The 26,198-nt window shown below is 39.3% G+C and overlaps 1 protein-coding gene across 3 annotated transcripts in view; it reads left to right on the top strand.

The window, feature by feature from the left end:
* Positions 1 to 26,198, top strand: part of igsf11 (immunoglobulin superfamily member 11) — a 170,635-nt gene that overhangs the window by 32,171 nt on the left and 112,266 nt on the right. Inside the window, exons 1-2 of one of the 3 annotated variants that reach the window (XM_047390632.1) lie at positions 7,115 to 7,686; positions 7,808 to 7,869. The exons of the other annotated variants lie outside the window; for them this stretch is intronic. The gene's annotated coding sequence lies outside the window, so the exon portion shown is untranslated. Of the gene's footprint in view, positions 1 to 7,114; positions 7,687 to 7,807; positions 7,870 to 26,198 lie in introns of those variants that run through there. 3 annotated transcript variants of the gene reach the window in all.

Below are 26,198 nucleotides of genomic sequence, written 5' to 3'. Positions count from 1 at the left end.
TAATATTTTTAAAAAAGATAGTGGGTCGTGGGGAAGCTGGTGCCTATCTCCAGCAGTCTATGGGCAAGAGGCGGGGTACACCCTGGACAGGTTGCCAGTCCATCACAGGGCAACACACATACAACCATGCACACACTCATTCATGCAGTGCTAACAACTGCACCACGGTGCAAAAAAAAAAAAAGATAGGGCTGCACGGTGGTGCAGTTGGTAGCACTGTTGCCTTGCAGCAAGAAGGTCCTGGGTTCGATTCCCAGCCGGGGGTCTTTCTGCATGGAGTTTGCATGTTCTCCCCGTGCATGCGTGGGTTCTCACCGGGTACTCCGGCTTCCTCCCACAGTCCAAAGACATGCCTGTTAGGTTAATTGGTAACTCTAAATTGCCCTTAGGTGTATGAATGAGTGTGTGCATGGTTGTTTGTGTGTTGCCCTGCGATGGACTGGCGACCTGTCCAGGGTGTACCCCGCCTCTCGCCCATAGACTGCTGGAGATAGGCACCAGCTCCCCCGCGACCCACTATGGAATAAGCGGTAGACAATGACTGACTGACTAAAAAAAGATAGTAAGCAAAAGAATGTCTTCAAGACAAAGTACAAACATAGGACGCTCATTCCACAATTGAGGTGCAACAGTCTGGAAAGAGCGATTGCCTGATGTTTTATATCTGGTCCTTGTGACTCAGAGTGTTCTCTTTTAAATCTGATGTGTTTAATAGTTTTGAAACAAACCCTGGGTCATTTCTCCAGTTGGTGTGGGTCGTTTGTGTAGACGTGAACACAGCAACTGCACTAGGGTGCGGACCAAAACAACCGTACCGAGACCCTTTGGAGGAGGTGTTCCAGACAAACTCTAGAGTGGTTCATTTATGATGTGAGCGTGATCCGACCTCGATCTGACACAGCTACCAGGTATATGCTGCAACTTGAACAAAACACCTTCCCATAGCCAGATTTGTGTTGAATTGTGGGATGTGGTAGGGTAAACAATCTATTGAACAATACCAGCACATACAGCATAAAGCCCCATGCACCCTTCAAAACATCTTCTGAAATGCATTTGGCATGCTGCCTAGATAATTTTTCCATTAACAATACCCAGAAACACACTGATGATGTGATTATATTCTCCGTGTTTATTACTCAGAGCACATACTCTACTTCCTGTATTTACATTTGATACTCCCGCCCTGGACACATCTGACCAATAAACAGACTGAACGTTCTCACATGGTTTGCAGTGACATGTTTTGGTTCACTTGCAGTTTTCTCTGTGTGAAAAGAAGCAGAACCACCTGAAAAAGAAATGAGTTAACAAACTCATACGCACCAATGTAAACAAACTAAAGGTTTGAAAAGAGTAGATTTTGGTTTGAGGCCCTTATTGTTCAAGTTGGAGAATGTGGATTTAACAGTACAGTAATATAGGAAGGCACTTGACCATGCAGAGGCCTGAAAGTTAAAGTCGGGATTTTAAAATGGATTCTAAAATGAACATGTAACCAGTGCAAAGACACTAAAATAAGAGTGATGTGAGCTTGTTTGTTTATTGCAATTAAGAGTCTAACTACAGAGTTTTGGACCAATTGTGTGCAATCAAGAGCTTTTTTGTTGATGCATGAAAAATAATCTCGGGGTTCTGTTGTGATATCAGCCTTTTAAGTTTGGAAATGTTTCTCAAATTCTAAACACAGTTTGTATTCAATAAATTAGAATATGCGTTCTAATGAGGCTGGTCAGGGAGCTGGGGGATGTTAGAGACCTTGAGCTCCTCCATCTTTCATCTGAGGATGCCCCAAAGAAGCTCAATAGGGTTTAGGTCTGGAGAAATGCTTGGCCAGTCCAGCACATTTACCCTCAGTTTCTTTAGCAAAGCAGTTGTTGTCTTAGAGGTGTGTTTGTGGTCGTTATCATGTTGGAATACAGCCCTGCGGCCCAGTTTCTGAAGGGAAGCGATCATACTGAGCTTCAGTGTGTCACAGTACATGTTGGCATTCATGGTTCCCTCCATGAGCTGTATCTCCTCACAGCCAGCAGTACTTATGCTGCCACACACCATGACACTCCCACCACTATGCTTGACTGTAGGCAAGTCAGATCTGTCTTTGTACTCCTCACCTCATTGTCGCCACACACACTTGAAACCATGTGAACCAAATAGGTTTATTTTGGTCTCATCAGACCACATTACATGGCTCCAGTAATGCATGTGCTTAGTCTGCTTGTCTTCAGCAAACTGTTTGTGGGCTTTCTTTTGCATCATCTTTAGAAGAAGCTTCCTTCTAGGATGACATCCATGCAGACCAATTTGATGCATTGTGCGACGTAAAGTCTGAGCACTGACAGGCTGAACCCCATCCGTTCAACCTATGCATCAATGCTGACAGCACTCTTACGTCTACTTTAAAAGACAATCTCTGGATATGACGCTGAGCATGTGCACCCAACTTATTTTGGTCGACTATGACGAGGCCTGTTCTGGAGGAACCTGTCCTGTTAAACTGCTGTATGGTCTTGGCCAGCTCAGTTTCAGGTTGGTGGCAATCTTCTTATGGCCTCTGCCATGTTCATGTAGAGCAACAATTATTTCTTTTTCAGATCCTCAGAGAGTTTTTTGCCATGAGGTGCCACGTTGAACTTCCAGTGACCAGTATGAAAGTGTGAGAGTGATAACACCAAATTCAACACACCTGCTCCCCATTCACACCTGAGACCTTGTAACACTAATGAGTCACACGACACTGGGGAGGGGAGATGGCTAACTGGGAACATTTGGACATTTTATCTTAGGGATGTACAGACTTTTGTTGCTATTGGTTTAGACATTAATGGCTGTGTGTTGAGTTATTTTGAGGAGACAGCAAATTTTGATTTGTTATACAAGCTGAATACACAAAACTACTTTACATTGTATCAAAGTGTCACATCCTTAATGTTCTCCCATGAAAATATACAATACAATATCTAACTTTTCAGAGAAACTCTCTCAAAAGTGAGTACACTTGTCACAGAGATAGAGACAAATCATTGTATGAGAAGGTGTGTTCAAACTTTTGACTGGTAGTGTATATAACTGAATACTGCTGGGTCAAATGAATGACTCATTACCAATTCTTTACAGAAGCAAGGAGCTAATTCATCCATTTGAGTCGGGTTTGTTGGACAGATGCTCTATTTTAGCCAATAAAAACATGTGAGAATAAAACGTTTACAGATTCATCAGTGTCCAGGGAAATGGAGATGGCCGGTTGGTCTTGTGCTGAGATGGCTAACTGGGAACATTTGGACATTTTATCTTAGGGATGTACAGACTTTTGTTGCTATTGGTTTAGACATTAATGGCTGTGTGTTGAGTTATTTTGAGGAGACAGCAAATTTTGATTTGTTATACAAGCTGAATACACAAAACTACTTTACATTGTATCAAAGTGTCACATCCTTAATGTTCTCCCATGAAAATATACAATACAATATCTAACTTTTCAGAGAAACTCTCTCAAAAGTGAGTACACTTGTCACAGAGATAGAGACAAATCATTGTATGAGAAGGTGTGTTCAAACTTTTGACTGGTAGTGTATATAACTGAATACTGCTGGGTCAAATGAATGACTCATTACCAATTCTTTACAGAAGCAAGGAGCTAATTCATCCATTTGAGTCGGGTTTGTTGGACAGATGCTCTATTTTAGCCAATAAAAACATGTGAGAATAAAACGTTTACAGATTCATCAGTGTCCAGGGAAATGGAGATGGCCGGTTGGTCTTGTGCTGAGATGGCTAACTGGGAACATTTGGACATTTTATCTTAGGGATGTACAGACTTTTGTTGCTATTGGTTTAGACATTAATGGCTGTGTGTTGAGTTATTTTGAGGAGACAGCAAATTTTGATTTGTTATACAAGCTGAATACACAAAACTACTTTACATTGTATCAAAGTGTCACATCCTTAATGTTCTCCCATGAAAATATACAATACAATATCTAACTTTTCAGAGAAACTCTCTCAAAAGTGAGTACACTTGTCACAGAGATAGAGACAAATCATTGTATGAGAAGGTGTGTTCAAACTTTTGACTGGTAGTGTATATAACTGAATACTGCTGGGTCAAATGAATGACTCATTACCAATTCTTTACAGAAGCAAGGAGCTAATTCATCCATTTGAGTCGGGTTTGTTGGACAGATGCTCTATTTTAGCCAATAAAAACATGTGAGAATAAAACGTTTACAGATTCATCAGTGTCCAGGGAAATGGAGATGGCCGGTTGGTCTTGTGCTGGAGGACAAGGGCAATCTTCCAGTCTCGCAACTAATTATGGAAGGTAAAATATTATTTAATTTGACATTGATCTATTGAGAGCATTTTGTGCATTTTACTATTTGTAAGGGTCTGTTGAAGTTTCAGATTGTGATCAGAGATAGAAAGATTGGGAAATCATGCAGGCCCACCAACAGGTTTGCCAGGGCCTGGTACGACCATCTGCCTGTCACACTTTACATCGCTTTCATCTGCTCTGCTCTGGCTTTCACACTGCAGACTGGGCACCCACCCCCAATCCTGTACCCCCTTACCCCCTGATCCCCCCTCCTGGGACCGGGACAACAGACCCGTTAAACCCACCCCTCCTCCCCTCCCCTCCCTCCTTCCCTCTGTACCGTGACGTAACGTAATGTACTAATGAATTCTTATCAATCCAATTCCAGATCATGCCTGATCTGCTCTCCATTAATCCTTCTCAGAGGCAGAAACTTCCTCTTATTGCTGAATGACGTGATTTAGGGATTTTCCTCTGTGGACTTTGTATCAAAAATGGAAGGAACTGACAAACTAGAGTTTCTGTTAACTCAAAATTTATTTTCTTCAGTTACATTCATCTTGGTTTCTCATGTGTTGGGGACAGATGAAAACTGAAACTGTGATCACAGGAACAATCCCATTTCAAGCTACTTTAAAAATACACCTCAAAACACACAATTATTAAATCTAACCATTTTACTGTAACTGTCACTATCTAACTAGAAGTCGTACACACAATCAGTCCTCCAGCAACACCACTAGGAATAAGGTGGAATCAATAATGGTGTGAAAGGTGAGAAACTAAATAAATTGCTTACCAAATAAAAGCAGTTTGAAAAAATATTCTCTGACATAAAAGAATACAAAATACTTGCTCTTTATAAGAAGCTGGTTTAACTTGCGGACTAAAATGCTGACAAGACAGCATTTGGTATGTGCAATGGTTAAGAACAATGCAGCACTCATATACACGTGCCCGCTTAACAGAAAGGCCTTTACTGAAAATATTGAATGAAAATGTATAGCTCAAAAAATGGAATTTATGAAAAAGTTATTTTTTAGTCACTCATTTCAGAAAGTGAAACACATATTATATAGATTCATTACATATTGTATAGAGTGAAATATTTCCAACCTGTATTTCTTGTAATTTTAAAGATTATTGCTTACAGATGATGAAAACCCAAAGTCAGTGTCTCTGAAAATTAGAATATTACATAAGATCAATGGCCCTGTCTTTCAGTGTTTAACCCTTTCTCTCTCCTAGACATGGCAATTGACTGAGCTTTTACTGTAACTAACTGTATGTGCTCTCTTTCAGACTCTAACCTTGAAAACTGGCTCAGTTTATCTGTTCTTTCTTTCTAGGTGAAACGACTAAAGGAGCTACATCCATTAACATTTACTTTTCCTTCCCATAGAAAGTACTGGATCAGTGCTTCTTTTTTCTCTTTGTGTCTCTGCTCTGTTCTCTCAAACCCCCAGTCGGTCGTGGCAGATGGCCGCTCACACTGAGCCTGGTTATGCTGGAGGTTTCTTCCTGTTAAAAGGGAGTTTTTCCCCTCCACTGTCACTACATGCATGTTCAGTATGAGGGATTGCTGCAAAGTCAATGCCAGTGACTGTCCACTGTCTCTACATGCTCATCCAGGAGGGGTGAATGCTGCAAGTCACTGACTGGATGCAATCTGCTGGGTTTCCTTAGACAGAAAAACCTTTTATCCAATTTGAATAAATAACTGAATCTGACTGCACTGTTCAATGATTAGGATTAATTGGAATGTATGAACCTGACTTTTGTGAAGTGCCTTGAGACGACATGTGTTGTTAATTGGCGCTATATAAATAAACTGAATTGAAAAATATATTTTAAGCAGAAATATCAGGCTTCTGAAAAGTGTTCATTTATATGCATTTAATACTTAGTTGGGTCTCCTTTTGCATGATTTACTGCATCAATCCAGTGTGGCATGGAGACAATCAGCCTGTGGATCTGCTGAGGTGTAATTGACATCCAGGCTGCTTTGATAGCTGCCTTCAGATCATCTGCATTGCTGGGTCTGGTGTCTCAACTTCGTCTTGCCAATACCCATTCTCTATGGGGTTCAGGTCAGGTGAATTTGCTAGCCAATCAAGCACAGTAAGACCATGGTCACTGAACCAGCTTTTGGTACCTTTGGCAGTGTGGGCAGGTGTTAAGTCCTGCTGGAAAATAAAATCATCTGCATGAACCTTGTGAGTAGAAGAAGGCATGAAGTTCTCTAAAATGGCCTGGTAGATGGCTGCATTGACTGTGGACTTCACAAAGCACAGTGGACCAATACCAGCAGGTGATGTGTCACTCCAAAGCATCACTGACTGTGGAAACTGCACACTGGACATAAAGAAATGTGGATTCTGTGCCTCTCCACTCTCTCTCTCCAGTATCTGGGACTTTGATTTCCAAATGAAATACAAAATTTACTTTCATCTGAAAAGAGGACTTTGGAGCATTTAAAAACAGTCCAGTTCCTTTTCCTCAGGTAAGACATTGTCTCTGGCTCTACAGTGGCTTGACACGAGGAATGCGACATTTGTTGCCCAAGTGCAGGATTTGTCTGTGCTAGTGGCATATGATGTCCTGACTGCAGCCTCAGTTTACTCCTTGTGAAACTACTGCAGGTTCTTGAATGGATTTTGCTTGACCACCCTCTATTTCCTAACACACCTTTTCACTCCACTCGAATTTTTATTAATATGCTTGGGTGTGACACCATAAGTGTACAATATTTACCTTTTTCTGAATGTTATTTTGTAAGACACTGATTTTTGTGTTTCCATTATATGTAAGCCATAATCATCAAAACTACAAGGAATTGTCATCGTTCGTTTAATTGTTTTGACCCACATGCAGAGAGACACTCAGGAGGCAGGAGAAAAGTTTATTTAAAAGGAGAATAGTGGAACCGGGACTGGAGACTGCACGGGAGAGATGCAGGAGGTAAGTAATCTTAAATTATGTTTAGGAAACAGATGGAAAACAATCTTAAGCGGAGGTGAGTTTGATGAGGAAGAATGTCGAGTCAGGGAGAGCTGTGAGACTGCTGCTGAGTCTGTGGTAGTCCAAAGTGGTGGTGAGTTTCTTAGGGGATGGTTTCAGATGAGATCTTGGCAATTTGATTCTGTGAATTTGGTTACCTGATGAGATTCTCAGAAGCTGGTGGTGGGTTGTTAGTTGGTGGAGGGTGAGCTGGGTTCGCTTGGAGGAGGACAAGGGCTTTGAGCGGTCAGCTAGTACTTGATCCAAGTAGATTCCTTGGGAGCTTGGAAACTTGACATTGGACCTGGAGCCAGGGCTGAAAGTTGCTGGAGCTTGGACTGAAAGTCACCTAGGAAGGAGCACATGAAAGGGTAAGGAAACTGCGAGCTTCAGCATGACTATAGTCATAAGGTTTGGCCAGAAGAAGTTACCACAAGGGCAAACACTCAGGCACTGGATTGCTGACAGCTCCACCTTCTTATACTTCTCCAGATGACTGCAGATAGGAAACACCTGCTACCCTCCACACCAGGGGATCCTGGCAGCATCTAGTGGTGAGTAAATGTAAGCAGCAGACAAGAAACAACACAACCAACCTCCCAGACTCTGACAGAAATAAAGGTTTAAAATATTTACCTTTAGCTTAACGCACTAGGAAAAAAAGGACATTTGTTATCTCAGTTGATAATTCAGTGTCATTTAGTAAACCATTTCATTTCATTATTAACCATAAAGGTATCTAAGATACATTTCTTTTTTAAAATTTTACCTAAAACCAACATCTGTAGTAATGCTTCTTCTTCGTATAATCACAGATAACCTAAGAAGGAACGTGCTATATAGAGTCCTTGTACTCTTGTACCCTCAAATGACAGGAGAATAAATCAACTTCCTCATCTGATTGGCAAGAGACCAAGCACATTAATCTTTTCTGGAAAGTGCTCATGTCACACCTGACGTCCATCATTTCTCTGAATGCAGACAGTGTGGACACATCACAGGCGGAGACAGTCAGGAGCTCAGCATTAGTCCGATGTTATGAATGTTGCTGCGGAGAGCAGGGTTCAGGATTTCTTTCAATGACAATGCTGTTTTGATTTTTAAACAGAAGAACATAAATGGTTTGATGAATACCATCTTTTATGGCACTGCCCTGACACATGTAGGCAACCATCTGCTCCATATGGTCGTGACAGGACAAAAATAAATAGTATACACTGACTTTTAGGTATTATAACAAACATTATATGTTCTAAAATAATGTTTCATTTTTTTATTAGTAGAAAAAGAAAATTTACATTAGCCTCTCTAAACAAAGAGATAGTGAAGACAGATTCAAATATTACAATGTGTGTCAGGTTTGAATTAACCAATCAGTTCTCGGGATGATTTAGCAGATGAAACATAGAATGCATTTCTTAAACCTATAGATCCTTATGCCTGGAGAAGATCCCACATGCAGGGGGCCATTGCCTCAAACAGGCTTCTCGCACCAAAGCTAGGGTTAGGACTGTGGTTAGGACATCGACTGGATGGTAGAGTCTAATTTTTCACTGTGTAGGTGAGGTGAGCCCTGTGGCCTGAGCTCTTGGATCTCACTGGGACCAATTTAAAGGCCTGAGTAGCAAAAGGTCTTTGCAGCCCGACCTCCTGTTTTATTGCAAAGCAAAGGTGCTGTGAAGATGCAAAGTTTTAGCGTCTGCTGCTGGTATTTGTGTATAAGTGTACATTTTATATGCATACTTCCTTATTCATGTATATTTTTTTTTCTGAAGTGCTTGTGCCAGCAACTCTGAGATGCGCTGTGTCGCATCTGTGAGCAATTGCATGCTGCTTACACATGCTTACTATGTATAGGTGGGTCTGTATTCTTGACATATTCCTGACAGATTCATCTGTGCTGAAATTACTGTGGAGGGGTTAAGGGTTTATGTATTATGAAAATCATAGGATATGGACTGAGGTCTAAGCTTAGGTGGTGGGTAACTGATTGTAAGAAGTGAGCTTAAAGGAGTTAAATCCGTCCAGGAAGAAAAAACCCACAAAGTAATGAAACAAATGCCTGGAGTTTTAAAGGGAGATCCCATTAGTGAGAAATATTTCATCATGAACGGAACGGTTCTTTGGAGGTCAAGAATTTTCTTTGCTACAACAGCAAGAGAAGCATTCAAAGCATCTTATCTCTTATCTTCTTGATTAAGGATCAGAGAATGAAAAACTTAGTTCCCCAGTTATCTCTGTTATTTCAGGGAAGAATCACCTCCTATTATTTATTATGATTATTTAGATTTTTGTTTTGTTTTACTCCAGGAATTAAATTACTATCCCTCTTAACATAGATAATGAGAGAGCTGAAAAATAATATTTCTTCCCCACTTCACTCTGACTGTTATGATTAAAACATATGTGAATCACAAAGTTGGCACTGAGAGTCTTGTGCGCTAGACTGGGCCACATCAACGGCTCCTATTTCTTTCACACTTATTGCAATTAAAACATGGCTTGTTGATTAAAGGACAGCAATCTGCTCTGTAATATGTGCAGTGAGAGTCAGCGAGTGAATAAATGTGTGTGTGTTCTTTTCCAATGTCTTTTCATCTCCTGTGTGGATTATCATCGCTTTACTGTGCCATTGTATATGCATGTGTGCTTCACGGGTCTGTGTTATCTGGGCTTATTGGGCGTCTGAGCCGAGGGGTTTCAGTTCACACAGCAGGTTAATTGACCTCTTGAGACGTCTCTCTGCTCTTCTAATGAATGTTTGGATTAACTGTTTCTTCTGCATTTTGCTTAGATATAAGGTTTGTATGGTCTTTGAATTTTGAAATGGCTCATTATTTTTTAAAATGAGCCATTTGAACTCAACGCCTCTTATGGTTTAAATGGTTTTTTCTAATATGGGTGTGAGACCCGAGTTGAAATTTAGGCCATCTGTATTTAAAACATTGAGAAAATGGTGATGACTTTCCATCATTTGTTATGATTTGTGGGTGTTTTTGGGTTTTGTTGGTCTTATTTCACAGTTGAAGTTTTGAATCAGGTTTCTGTTTATTTTTCTGGTCATGTTTTAGTTTGGTTCATGTTTTGTCAAGTTTGGTTTTTGGATCTGGTTATGCTTTAGTTTCATGTTTTTCTAGTTTCTGTTAGTTTGTATTCAAGAGTCTGTTTTGCTCCTGTCACGTTTGGTTCTCTAATGTCTGTTAATCAACTTCATTCGGTTCACCTGCACCAAGTTAATCTGTCTTGCTTCACCTGGTTCACTCTCCATATATACACACCTGTCCTGTTTATTCCTTGCGGAAACATTTTCTGGATCATGCTCACTGTCTAGTCGTCTTGATCATGCTCACGTCTTGTTTTTTGGATCATGCCAAGCCTGTCTTGCCTGCCCATTTATTTTTTTGTTCCTACCTCTTCTTATGAGTGAGTTTTTTGTTAATTAAAGCCTTTTTCACTTACCGTCATGCTGCCTGCTAGTCTGCATTCCGAGGTCCTCCATTTCGCAAGTCTTAACATCATTGGCTGATTTTATGTTTAACCAAGCCTGATTGGTGATCAGCCTCTCAAAAAGAGTCCATGAATGCACTATAACTATGCAGGTTGCTATGACAACAACAATCTCAGGTGTGGAAGTTGTTAATGAGAAAAGGACACTCAGCTATTTTCAATATCAGGCAGTGGTTTAAAAGTAGAAAAATTTGGGGTGTTCCTTCAGGCTGCTTTTCTTAAACAGGGGCAGAACCTTTGATAGATAACAAAAAAAACTGAGTCCAATTTTGCTGGATAAGGAAGTGTTTACTTTTTTTTTTTTAAATCTCAGTTAAGGCTCAGTTAGAGTCATGCTTCAGGGTGTGGTGCCAGACTACGCTGAGGGAGCGCAAGGCTGAACAAGCGGTGTAGAAGTTTATAATTGACACTGACGTTGCTGCAGTATTCTCTGAAAACACAGGTGGCAGTATGCTGGATAAGCAGTAGAAACGTAATAAAAGAGAGAAGAAACGCTTCACATTAAAAATGGCTGTGCGCACTATCGAAAACATTTCTTATCAATGTGATTTCGTTTTTTGCAAAGTTTCCGATTGATAAACAATAAAGAGGAAACCGCCTTTTGACCCATTTCTGAAGAATCTAAAACTGTACCTAGACACATTTCAGACTCTTAACATTCAAACTCACATTTCTCTTGCATTTTTTTCTTTACTGTTTTTCTTTTCTGTTTGTCCATGAAGTAGGGATTTATTTGTAATAATATTTGCACCTTCAACTTCGTTCATTCTGAATGGAGCGCGGCACATGCGGTCTGTGCCAAGTTACAAATCAGAAAGCGTGCGGGGTCCTCGTGCCCTGTTCAATGCGTCAAATAAACACAAACTACTGTTTATGGTTAGTAATGCTGTCTGTGCTAATCACCCTGACCTGAGAGTTTAATTCAGTATTAAAAGATCCTAAAATAAGTTTAAAATGTTTACTCTGCAATAGTTTTTTTCATAAATGCACCGTAACTGTGTAATAGACTCACTCAGCGTGATATGGCCTCTGCTCCTAATATAAATAATTATTATCATAAACAAAACATCTTGACGCTCTTGTATAGTTGCAAATAGGGCTGCGCGATATATTGGGATTAACCTCAGTATTGTAAGTCATTTTTTGTTAGTCACCGATGTTTGTAATTTTTTTAACATATCAGCATCGGTTTGACAAGTAAAACTGGACTGAACTGTTGTTTATTTCCATCTCATTGCTATTTGTGTGTATGTTTCAGCAGGGGGATGAGAGGGGGTTGGCCATGTGACAGTGATTGTGGGGTGTTTAACTGAAGCTGAAGCAATGTCAGCAGTGTGGTTGTTTTTTCATGGTGTCAAAAGGTTAGGGAAAAGTAAATAATATAAATAATGATGGTTAATAATAAAACGTCTAATCATCAATGATGAGTAGTCATTGTGCTGTAATGTAGGTTAGGGTCCAGGAGGCTTGCGACTAGTAAAGTAAAACAAACAAATCATTGTCTATAAAGGAACACATCTTTAACACCTCCTCTACTGCAGTCTGTATTATAATGACCTGTATTCCAAATAATGAGATGTGCTGAGAAAGAAAAATGATCAGTCTGGTGAAGTCACGAGGGGGTTTTCCTTTACGGTATTTAAATCTGTCTCAGGCAGTCTCAAGGACAAAAGGCATGTTTATTTGATGCTAAAAAACGAGTGGGCAGGACACTCACTCAGAGGCATTCATGCCTACACAATCAAAGAGGCGAACTAATGAAGCTTTTGTTCCAAAATAAAAGAAAAACCTGATTAAGACCCAGGAGGGGGAAGAATCAGGTGTGAACATGGTGGGTCATGGAATAATGAGTGAATGGATGCCAAAATAATTTCATTTTATCTCCATCAAGCAGTTTAAACGATAAAAAAGAACAATCCACCTCCTGTGAGACTTTGTTGCTGAATGTTGTCTCCAACATTTCTGCTTGCTTCCTAGTGATCTTCTCCTGGCTATACAGATAGGCAGTAGAGAAGAGCGTAGCTTTACCTTTGAGAGACACTTGCCTCTTCTGTGCTTGAAGGTGCCTTTGTTCAGCATCCACGGAGCAGTTCTGTTTTTACCAGCTTCACATTACATGGAGCCAGCCTGCACTACCGCAATAAACAAAACATCGCTGATTCAGTTAAAATTTCTAAAATATTTGGGAAAATTAGAGATGCACCAATAAATCTGACAATTTTCCCTGTATCCTGTCTGATCGGTGATCAGATACTGAAAGTACTGTCAAATACTGAACAATGTGGTTTGTTTTCCTATTCATAAAATGCATCAAAGAATTCACATATCAACTCAAGCAAGAGTGTGTACCTTGATGCATAAAATAGATAAAAGTAAGGAACATATACTTTCTCTCGTTATTCCTTCATTTTCTGTAGGACTTGAGTACTTCTATCAAAGAACACATGTTTTCTTTTTTATGCATTATAGTCCTTTGGAAAGAAAGCTAATTTCTAATCTAAGCTAAAGAATTGACAAGTCATGCTTTAAAGAAAATAGAAAAAAGTCAACGGCCTGGAAATGGCTAGATAGCCACATAAAAATATTTCTTATTATCAAATGTTTGTTTTTGCTTTGCACCAGTTCACATTTCCATTTTAATCAAATGAAACTTTAGCTTTGCGTGCGAGCTAGCAATATTATCTACCCTGCTTTTATGTCTTGTTTTGAGTGCTCAACAGCAGTCGGTATGTCATCAGAAGCAACACTAAAGGTGCCCCAGAGTGATTTGTTGTATCGCTGTTGGCTTACTCTTTCAGAGAGCAAAAACAGCAAAGCGAATTTCATATCATTTTGCTGCAGACAAATGCAGAGCTGGGAGTAACTAGGAAAATGAGGTGGAAAATTACCAATCAAAACACAGTTTTCTGTACAAACACAATTTATTGTTATAATACATCTCTCTTCTGACCTATGTTATCCATCTTTTAACAATAATTCAATTTAATTCAGTTTATTTCTATAGCGCCAATTCACAACACGTCATCTCAAGGCACTTCACAACAGTCAGGTACATACATTACAATTAATCCTAATCATTGAACAGTGCAGTCAGATTCAGTTATTTATTCAAATTGGATAAAACGTTTTTCTGTCTAAGGAAACCCAGCAGATTGCATCCAGTCAGTGACTTGAAGCATTCACTCCTCCCTGATGAGCATGTAGAGACAGTGGACAGTGACTGGCGTTGACTTTGCAGCAATCCCTCATACTGAGCATGCATGTAGTGACAGTGGAGAGGAAAAACTCCCTTTTAACAGGAAGAAACCTCCAGCATAACCAGGCTCAGTGTGAGCGGCCATCTGCCACGACCGACTGGGGGTTTGAGAGAACAGAGCAGAGACACAAAGAGAACAAAGTAGCACTGATCCAGAAGTACTTTCTATGGGAAGGAAAAGTAAATGTTAATGGATGTAGCTCCTTTAGTCGTTTCACCTAGAAAGAAAGAACAGATAAACTCTGAGCCAGTTTTCAAGGTTAGAGTGAAAGAGAGCACATAGAGTTAGTCACAGTAAAAGCTCAGTCAATTGCTATATCTAGGAGAGAGAAAGGGTTAAACACTGAAAGACAGGGCTATGTGGATCATCTATAGATGGTGAGCATTAAGTTGTTGCCGCAGAAGCTTGGACAATGACCCTCTCCAGAAAGGTGTCACAGGTAGACTCAGAGTCAGGCCAGGTGTAGCTTTATATGTGAGGAGGAGAATTTTAAATTCCATTCTGGATTTAACAGGGAGCCAATGAAGGGACGCTAAAATAGGAGAAATATGATCTCTCTTTTTAATTTTCATCAGAACTCTTGCTGCCGCATTTTGAATCAGCTGAAGGCTTTTAACTGCATTTTGTGGACATCCTGATAGTAAAGAATTACAATAGTCCAGCCTTGAAGTAACAAATGCATGGACTAGTTTTTCAGCGTCACTCCTGGATAGGATATTTCTAATTTTGGCAATGTTCCGGAGGTGAAAGAAGGAAAACCTAGAAACCTGTTTAATATAGGATTTAAATGACATGTCCTGGTCAACAATAACACCAAGATTTTTTACTTTATTACCGGAGGTCAATTTAATGCCATCCAGGTTAAGTTATTGACTAAGCAGTTTCTTTTTTAAAGACTCCGGTCCAAAGACGACAACTTCTGTCTTGTCTGAATTTAGAAGCAGAAAATTTAAAGTCATCCAAGTTTTTATATCTTCAAGACATGCTTGTAGTCTATCTAACTGGTTGGGCTCATCAGGATTTATGTATAAGTAAAGCTGAGAATCATCAGCGTAACTGTGAAAATTTATCCTATGCTGCCTGATAATTATAATAATAATAATAGATAATATCGGTTAGAAGGTATAAACATAGTTAAAGGTTTCTGTGCTGTTTTTACAACATTAATCTCATTGAGCATTTTATTTGGATAATTGCTCTTAGTCAAAGCTATGCATTTGTGGAGAATGAGTAATGAGGTGAACGAGACGCTCAGAGCTACTGTTGCAATTTAAAATGTAAAATTACTCAGTTACAAGTAATTATTTCATGGATAATAAGCACCATGTAATCAAAGAAACAAAGTTCTGGTTTGGTCGCTTAGATGAAATACAGTAATAGAAAATAAAGTAAATATAAAGTTGCTATTTTAACCTTGCTATGTTCATGAGAATGTAAAGGAATAATAGCAGCCAGATGCTAGAAATCAATAATTTCAGGCACTCAGCTGGACTAAAGCATACAGCTTGCGTGTTAACACAATGCAATGGAGCGGAAGACATTTGCTTTAACCCTAAAGAAGCAAACTGTTGCTGTCCGTTAATCTAAGAGGGGTTCTAAGGCTTTTTCAAATATTCTGGATGCCATCATTATATAGTGATAAAGAATATTCTCACAAGTGGATAACATTTAGTTTCTGGTCTTCCCATGAGTGGATGTCCCAGCAAACTGATATTTAGGATGTTCAGAGAAAACTGCAAAAATCCATGGGTTACATCTTAGAATCTGTTAGTATATTTTAAATGTAAGTTTAGGACCTTGCAATTAGAAAAACGTGACTTAGCAAGTAAGTCTGGAAGTTTGGAAGAGTTGCCCAGTGAAACCCTTTACTCTAGTTAGAATTATGATTATTGATTAATTAATATTTATCAAGAATTATAATTAAAAATCATAATTTGAAAAACATTAATTCCTTAACCAAAAATCCTTATTTATTAATTGAAATCAGAGATGTCCTCTGGTGTTGTAATTTGTGACTCAAAGTCCTTGATAATTACAATTGTTAAATTCTCAGTAATAATTGATAACTATTCCTAGATGTTACTGTTTAATCAACCGTTTCACCGCAGGTGGAGGATCTTCAACTTTATTTTGACTGACAAATCATTCTTGCTCAAAATAAACACAAACGCTCTCTTTATCTACGTGAATATTTATTAAATCAACAGCCCTAATACACCACGCTCTTCTGATTCAATAATCTTCACCTAATTAAACATGCAAAGTTCTACATAAAAGGGTAAAATATCTAACTATATCTATATCTAACTAAACAGAATAAAACAAAACAAAATAACATTGAGTGTGTATGAAAATCCAACCAGCAATTATGGCAACAAGTGATAATATGGTGCTGAGTGGAGCTTTGGGAGCAGCCCCACCGAGATGTAGCTCGACGTGTCACAAAGTCATAAAACCCCCCACAGTTGTAGCTCAGGGGAAACACAAAGGATCATAAAACTTTTGGCGGCAACCAGTAGCAGGGTGCGGACAAAGAAAATGGTAGAGTGAATAACCATGAGGTTATAGCAGTCCAATTTTACAGGGCACCTGCGTTCAGATTTTCACACAGGAAAACACACTTGCGAGACTCGGTGGCCTCGGGAATCAACAGCAATCAAGTTTCAATAAAACGTGGCATGCACATACAATTTAGAACACATTGGACTATAAGTGGCGATTCTAAATCGCCCCAACATTCTACTCTATCCTGCCCAAGCTATTTCTAATAAAGAAATAAAAACCAAACAGGATTACTTGGTGCTGTCTCCTCTGAGCAGAGGGAGAGAAGGAGGCAAAAAGTTTTCACGCGTCCGTGGATAACTCAGGAGAGTGGTCAGTTTTCGTTCTCTGGCCTCCTTGGCGAAAGGTGAAACATATGACGGACCGTCACTAGTTGATTGGAACAAAAAAAAAAAACAAGGATGAAAATGTCTTCTCCTTGAAACCTCCATGGGTTTTTGGTCACGTGTTAAGTCCACGTCTTCAATCGGTAAGGTAAACTTGCAAGTCCATGTGGGATTTCTTCTCCACAGTGATGCTCCAGTTGCGTGGTAACCTCGTCTCGGTTTCCAGCGTGAAAAGCAATGGTCGGCGGTCTCTGAGTATGTTATATAGCCCACTGTGACATTAGAGCTGCGACGCCCCCGTCCAATCAGCCTCGGTACCTGCTGGGATTTGTAGTAGTAGACTATCCTGGGGTACAAAATGGCTGATGACGCAAATGTTGCTATGCATAGTGGCATCCAGCAATGTACAAATGGTCGAATATCCAGCAAACAAATGGTCCGACACTCTTAAAAGGGTATATGCTAGCATTACTTAGGGTTGCCTAGTTGCATCCTACAAAACCACAAGACTTCTAACAAATGCTGCTGGACAGATACGACTCATGTTTGATGAAAACCAAACACATTAAATCAGGATAAGCACATCATGTCAACTCTTAAAAACAGCTAAAAATGTAACCAAGCTGGATTATACATCAATGACCCGAAACATAGCAGCAACTCTTCAATAAAATAGCTGAAAAAAATGAAAGAAATGCAATGGCCCTGTCAAAGTCCAAACCTCAACCTGACTGAAAGGCTGTGTAGAACTGTACATGAAGGAATCCCTGAAAACCTCAATTATCTCAAGCATTGTTCTAAAAGGGAGTCCCTGGCCCAATTACGTATCTGAGATTGTTAGAAAATCATAAAGATTATTGGTGCTAAAGTTTTTTCAACAAGATGTTGGCTTATACCTAGTTGTCCCAAGACTGCCAATACAGACAGTTTTCATATTTAACCATGACATTCTCCACTCTGCCATTATTATATTACTATTATTGTTAGCTTCAATGTGTAAACAGTATGGCATTGATGGAAGTGGAGCTATTTTAAACAGCTTTGTGACATAAAACAAAGAAACAAGAGTTTCAAAAATGATTAAGCCAAGATGAAAAAAAAATGCTTTAAAAATGTTTATTTGGAATAGTCAAATTATTATTTATTGCATTTGATGAAAATATGCTTTAGAGCAGATCCCAAATAGGCTGGAACCCTTGGTTATTTAGCTGTTAAAATTATCCATCACACTAAAAAATATATATTTTCGTGTTGATTGGTTAAGACATCAAAGCAGAAAAAAATAAAGATGCAGTATTTATAGATGTTTGTTCAAGTAAATGAGATGGTGTGAATGCCAATGAAATGGACTGGACTGAACCTAAAACAGACCCGCCTATACAGTACATAGTAAGCATGTGTAACAGGACTTTTTTGGTGTACAACACTGGTTGCTGTAGCCCAAATGACGACAAAACAGGGAAATAAATTGGCCAAAAAGACTATCCAAATGTTGCTATTTAACAGAGTCCAGATTTTAGGGTATCTACGCCGGTCTAAGTTGGAGGAGTTCAATTTTAGAAATGCCAAGGTGATTTTTGAAGTGTGTGGCAGGCTGATTGACAGCATTGTATGAAAGCTGGAGCAAACACACATGGGCAAACATAACCTGGCTTTGAGGCAGTGATATGTAAAACTATTTTGTACAGCATAGCCAATTAAATTAAAAATGCAAACCTCTACCCTGCTAACATCTGGGCCAATAACTACGTAAAGTGGGCCACTTTCTTAAGGCAGGCACTAATCAGTTTTGAACTGCGATTTTTTTCTCACTATTTTAAAACTGCTCAGTTTATCAGCTTAATTGCCTTGAAGCACACCGGGGAAAACTCCTGCTTGTCTCAATGGCCCTTTTGCCCTTTCAAAGGTGTAAAAAAAATACCCAATGCATTTTCATGAAAAAAACCACATACACTCGTTTACTTGAAACACCACAACTGAGATACAGCTTTACTTAGTCCATCAGAAGTGCCAGTGGTGCAGCACACTATAAATTCATGATATGTAATTGTCAGTGAACTCAGCCTACTAATGAAATGAAACAGGCATGCACATTTCCAGGTTCACTTTCTCTGGGGTTGTTATTGTGAATATAACAAGATCTTGTGTCATGCAGTATTAAAATGCCACGATATTTCATGTTGAAATGAACTTTATCTTGTGAAGCCCCAGCAAGTTGCTGTTTCAGCAAGTGACTTTGTCTGCTGAAATAGTTGTAAGCCTTGTCTTAGGCCTCGAATGTGAAAGGCGGAGGTTTAAGTTTGATAGCCAGTGTCTGTTTGTGAGACTCTTATTTTTGAAGTAAAAAATGAAGTTGTTCCTGTATTGCACTTGTTGGGATGGTTAAAATTGCTCAATTTTGAAAGCATTGAGGAAACCATCATTTTAGAAAGGTTTTTGTAGCAGTATTTAAATGTTGAAAGAATAAAAATCAAGAAACAGCTGATGTGTTAGAATGATGGAAATAAAGATAATGGCTGTCCATTTCTAATGACACTGAAGCTGGCATGTGCTTTGTTTTTTCAAACTGGCTTTAAAATAAAGGGTCCTTTCTATGCTGTGATGAGTCCAGACTGCATTAGATCATTTCCAGTTCAAAATCCAAAATACTTCTATCACTCCTCATTTGATCACAACTGATAGGGGAATGGAGAGGATGGAATCGTTTGCATGCAGTAGTGACCTCTACCCTATTATATACTTCTGGGATCAGTTTGGGGTTGCTGTTTTTGCCAGTGTGAACAACACAACCATATTGGCTGACACATGCTGGTTGAAGAATGGGATGTCATTGCACAGCAAAGTGTGATCAAGCTGGTGATCTGCATGAGGAAGAGCTGGTAGGCTGTTGTAAATGTGAATGAGTAAACTATGCACTACTGAGACTGTTTAATAAAAAAATAAAAATTTTGGCATTTGCAGAGATTTGGCCAATTTGTCATGGACAAATGTTGCATCATGAAACGGAAAATAAACTGACTTTTAAACAGCATAAGATTTATTGAAAAGAAACATTGTAACAACAAGGAAGTAGCCAAGAACGAGCTTCTTTACTTTTTGTCTGATTCAGAAATAGGGGGTAGAAGTTGACCTATCTACATCCAGCTCGGAAGGATTTTGGTAGGTGAATGTATCCAGCTTACAAGAATGCCTCTAACCCGCCTTGGAAGATGGTTAAAAATTGCAGCAACTATTGCCCGTTTTCCACCTGCTCTTTTCAGGTTCTTTTCTTTTAAAGAAACGTAACTTTCTTTGTCAATAGTTGAACTTGTAACGGTTTGAAATTCTCAGAAAAGCAGCCAGGAGGTTAAAATAAAAACCTGTCTATTTGAGGTAGACTCAAGCAGTAACCAATCATACTGTTTAACTGAGTTTTCGGACATTTTGACAGAGTATACTCAGTTGCTCAAATCATCCAGCCGTTTAGTTCTTTTTCATCCTGTTGTGCTTACATTTATAATCAGTGATGACTGGTATATAAACGCATAGCCACTTTTTGAACCATATCAAAGCCAGGCCTGTGCTTGTGTTATTACACAAAATTTGAAACATTCTGAGCAGCCAAAATGCTATTATATGACCTCTATAAGCAGTTAAACAACATCATATGCAACATTTTGTTCCCCCCTTGAGAGCCTGTGCTCTCTGCTAGCAAGGGTGGTTGTCCACAGTTGGAGAACAACCGATGAAATATTGGCACCTTTGTGGGTTCGTATGCAGAACACTCATATAGCTTGAAGACTTGCCTCTGGTTCTACTGTGAACGGCGGGAGCTGAGAAGGATCGGCCCGGCAAGGTGTCAGCCTCACACCTCAGTCTGCAACACCAGCCCAAGCAGAAAATAGAGATCAACACTGTGCTTGTTTCTCTTTCACTCCTTTTTTGTTTCATCATGTCACACATGCATAGTGCAAATAGAGTTCTCTTCTGAGCAATTGCAGGATGACATATTAAAAAAATGTTATCTGCTTTTAGCAACATAAACACAGTAAGTCGCAAACGCATTGATACCCCTTGAACCTTTTTACATTTTGTCACATTGCAACAACAAACTTCAATTTGTTTTATCAGAATTTATGTGATTGACCAACACAGAACTGTACATAATCCTGGAAGAAGTGGAAGGTAAAGGTCACATTGTTTTTAAAATCAAAACTAATAGAAATCTGAGAAAATCTGCATTTATGTTCAATTCCTTTTATTTAATACTTTGCAGAACCACCTTTTCTGCAGTAAAAGACTGCTACTGCTTTGAGGTATGTCTCTGCCAGCTTGAACATCCAGACCTTGAACATATTTTCTGTTTTCTGGAAAATAGCTCAAGCGCAATCGGTTTTGATCGAGAACATCTGTTAACAGAAATGTTTGTGTCTTGCTTTAAATTCTAAATAGAGTTGTGGTCTGGACTTTGACTGGGCCATTCAAATAAATGACTATTCTGGAATCTAAACCATTCTACTGTAGCTCAGGATGTATGTTTAGGGTTGTTGTCCTGCTGGAGGAATGTCCACCTCACTATATAGTCTTTGCAGCCTTTTTACACAATTTCTCCCCAAATTGCAGTGTATTTTAGCTCCCGATGTCAGGCCTCTGAAAAGTATGTTCATTTCTAGCCACTCAATACTTGGTTTGCGCTCCTTTAGCATGGATTACTGCATCAATACAGCGTGGCATGGAGGCGATCAGCCTGTGGTTCTGCTGAGGTGGAATGAAAGCCCAGCTTACTTTGATAGTGGCCTTCAGGTCATCTGCATTGTTAGGTCCTGTGTTTCTAATTTTCATCTTGACACTAGATATATTCTCTGTGGCGTTCAGGTCAGGCCAGTTTGCTGGCCAATTTAGCACAGTAACACTATGGTCATTGAACCAGCTTTTGATATCTTCAGTAGTGTGGTCAGGTGCCAAGGTGCATGTCATAATGGAAAATGAAAGCAGCATCTCCATAATGCTTGTCAGCAGAAGGAAGTTCTTTTTCCTTCTACTCAACTTTCTATGAATATGCTTGGATATAGCACTCTGTGAACAACCAGCTTCTTTAGAATTTTGTGGCTTACCATCTTTGTGAAGGGTATCAATGACAGTCAATGACATCTGTCCCGTCGGCATTCTTCCCCATGATTCTGGAGCCTACTGACCCAGACTGAGGGACCATTTAGAGGCTCAGGAATTCTTTGCAGGTGTTTTAAGGTAATTAGCTGATGAGGTGAAGATAAAAATGTATTATTAAAATGCTTTCAATTCAAGAGAGAATTAATGAATTTCCGTGCTGATGCCATGCACCATAGTGTTGTAGCTACTGTGTCCTCACATGTCAGAGCATCTGTAACTTTTTAAAGCTGTTTTAGTCAGAACGTAAATGTGTTGCATCCTTCTTCCCTGTGTGTGCATTCAGCTTTGAATAGAAGCGAGACAGGATGATCGCTGCCAACTGCTTGACGAAAGCAGTATAGTTGATTTTGGCAGCTTGTCACATGCAGTTCAGTGCAGTCATATTCAGCTGCCATCTGTTTTTATTTTGCCTAGCAGACATAGAACAAAAAAATTGTAATTTGGGCACATGTGCAATTCATGATGATTGAGAAACTTATGAAGAGCCTGATGATCCGAAGTTTGATAGTGCTTTTCCTTTTGACTGTTAGTAGAGGTGAGTGTAAGGTAAGCAGCTTGCAAGTTCTAACATGTGCCATGATTGTGAACACGTGACAAATATTAAGCACATGTTGTTAATGACTTATTGGCTGACATGCAACCATGCACAATAATTACTTTATGCCTCCTGCTAGGCAAGAGTTTAATTAACCATCCTCTTTCAGGGCAGATAATTAGTCAATAACACGCATGTGCACAAACACACTCTCATTATCACTCATGTAATACAGGGGTTGGACAATGAAACTGAAACACCTGGTTTTAGACCACAATGATTTATTAGTATGGTGTAGGGCCTCCTTTTGCGGCCAATACAGCGTCATTTCATCTTGGGAATGACATATACAAGTCCTGCAGAGTGGTCAGAGGGATTTTAAGCCATTCTTCTTGCAGGATAGTGGCCAGGTCACTACGTGATACTGGTGGAGGAAAACGTTTCCTGACTCGCTCCTCCAAAACACCCCAAAGTGGCTCGATAATATTTAGATCTGGTGACTGTGCAGGCCATGGGAGATGTTCAACTTCACTTTCATGTTCATCAAACCAATCTTTCACCAGTCTTGCTGTGTGTATTGGTGCATTGTCATCCTGATACACGGCACCGCCTTCAGGATACAATGTTTGAACCATTGGATGCACATGGTCCTCAAGAATGGTTCGGTAGTCCTTGGCAGTGACGCGCCCATCTAGCACAAGTATTGGGCCAACGGAATGCCATGATATGGCAGCCCAAACCATCACTGATCCACCCCCATGCTTCACTCTGAGCATGCAACAGTCTGGGTGGTACGCTTCTTTGGGGCTTCTCCACACCATAACTCTCCCGGATGTGGGGAAAACAGTAAAGGTGGACTCATCAGAGAACAATACATGTTTCACATTGTCCACGGATTTGCGCTCTTTGCACCATTGAAACCAACGTTTGGCATTGGCATGAGTGACCAAAGGTTTGGCTATAGCAGCCCGCCGTGTATATTGACCCTGTGGAGCTCCCGACGGACAGTTCTGGTGGAAACAGGAGAGTTGAGGCGCACATTTAATTCTACCGTGATTTGGGCAGCTGTGGTTTTATGTTTTTTGGATACAATCCGGGTTAGCACCCGAACATCCCTTTAAGACAGCTTCCTCTTGCGTCCACAGTTAATCCTGTTGGATGTGGTTCGTCCTTCTTGGTGGTATGCTGACATTACCCTGGATACCGTGGCTCTTGATACATCACAAAGACTTGCTGTCTTGGTCACAGATGCGCCAGCAAGACGTGCACCAACAATTTGTCCACTTTTGAACTCTGGTATGTCACCCATAATGTTGTGTGCATTTCAATATTTTGAGCAAAACTGTGCTCTTACCCTGCTAATTGAACCTTCCCACTCTGCCCTTACTGGTGCAATGTGCAATCAATGAAGACTGGCTACCAGGCTGGTCCAATTTAGCCATGAAACCTCCACACTAAAATGACAGGTGTTTCAGTTTCATTGTCCAACCCCTGTAAGTCATTAAATAACACTAAGAGCAGAATACACTCTATCATACTGTAGGAAAAACAAATTTTTCGTGTGACGGCCCAATAGGCAATAAAGTACTGAAAAAAGTGAAAATGTTAAATGTTTTAGTTACAGTGGGTTTATTCACTGGGACAGTAGTATACTTAGTTATATATGCAACTGAAGCTAAATATTCAAAAACACCGTATAAAAACACACATAACCTATTTGTCTCACCGACTATGTTTAATGAACTAAAAGTTTCCCGTGTGAGATTAGTCAGGATTACCAAAAGTATTTTTTATTTGCTAAAGGCCAGAATAATGACTCAGTATTTTCTAAGACAGTTTCTTTGAATTTACTTTAGATTAAGAAATTTCCATACATTTCCTCAGTATTTGATAGAATTTCCTTTAAAACTGTACGAGTTGGATCAAACATCTTGAGTATCATTCTACAGCCTTCTCTTAAAAGGTTCCTGGAATTTGGACACATTCCTCCTGATAAAATTGCCGTTACTGAGACATTTTTCTCTGTCGACTCGCTTACACACAACTTTTCAGCTCTGCCCAGTTCTTTATGGGACTAAGATCAGAGCTTTGGACACTTTAAAACATGGACTTTGTTGCTCCTAAGTCACTTTGTAACTAATGTAGCGGCATGCGTGGGGTCATTGTGCATTTGGAAAACCCATTTGTGCCCAAGCTTTTACTTCCTGGCAGATTTCTTAAAGTATTCCCACATAATATTTTTCTCCATGATGCCATCTACTTTGTGACGTGCATCTGTCCCTCCTGCTTCAAACACCAACAGAACATAATGCTGCTACCACCATACTTTACAGTTGGGATGGTGTTGTCAGGTTTTCCCCTTTTTTTCTATATGTATTGGTTGTCATTATGACCAAACAATTATTTTTTGTTTCTTCAGACCATCAGACATATCTGAAACATAAGGTATTTTTTGCTGAGTTCATTTGCAAACTATAATCTGGATTTTTAAGTTGACTTTGGAGTAATAACTTCTTTCTCACCGAGAGGTCTTTCAGACTAGGTCCTAACAGGACTTGTGGATACTCTTATCATTTTAACATGGCATCCTAAAAAGGTATTTTGCTTTTGTTCTGTGGTATACATGCACTTTTTGCAAGAAAACATGTTCACCTCGGGGACACAGAACCCATCTCCTTCCTGCAGGGTATAATAACTGGATATTTCTGTGGTTTCATTCTTGCACAGAACTGCTTGAGCAGAAAAAAACATGGCACCTTAAGTCATTTAAAAATGCTAACCAAGAATGAATCAGACATCTGGAGGTCCAAAACTCTGTTGTGATTAATCTGAGAATATTATTTAATATTAATATTTTAATATTTTATCAAATAATATTTCGGTCTGTTAAGGGTTATCCTGTGAATACCAGCCCAGTAAGGCGATGGTATTAGGACAAAATAGAAAGGTGTGAGACGAGCTCTGACATTATTGAACAGCAAAAACTCTGCACATATATGGAATGAATTCACACAATTTCTTAAAATACAAGAATTTATTAACAAAAATAAGTCAACTCAAAGTCAAACATATTTCAATCAACAAACTCTTTACTATGCTAAAACAATCCAACTAAACTACCAAGCTGAATTAAAGAATAAGGAAGACTAATGAGTTATGTACAATATAAAGAAGTTGATTAAAGATGATTGAAAACCATGATCGAAAGAGTGATGCAACATTACCATGCAATGTTGTTTATGTTTGAGAACCAAGGATTATCTTGAATAATCTGGAAGTGACGTGAAGTTAGTCTTAGAACTAACTTAGACAACCATTCACAATGCAAGATCAGATAAAATATTATTTTAATAAAATAATGTTTTAAGAATGAACTGCTGAATAAAACCAACCTTCTGGATGACTAATTCTCAACGGGGCCTCATTACCTGCCTTTATTTATTAAAATAATATTTAAAGAAATATTATTAAGGGAATGTTTTGGAAAAGAGCCAAATCTTTCTGGAGAAATTGGGCTTAATGGTGTTTACTTAGTTATCAGATTTAGT

The sequence above is a fragment of the Girardinichthys multiradiatus genome, chromosome 18 (assembly GCF_021462225.1).
Source record: "Girardinichthys multiradiatus isolate DD_20200921_A chromosome 18, DD_fGirMul_XY1, whole genome shotgun sequence".
In the NCBI taxonomy this organism is placed as follows: Eukaryota; Metazoa; Chordata; class Actinopteri; order Cyprinodontiformes; family Goodeidae; genus Girardinichthys; species Girardinichthys multiradiatus.
This window is presented reverse-complemented; position numbering and strand designations above follow the sequence as displayed.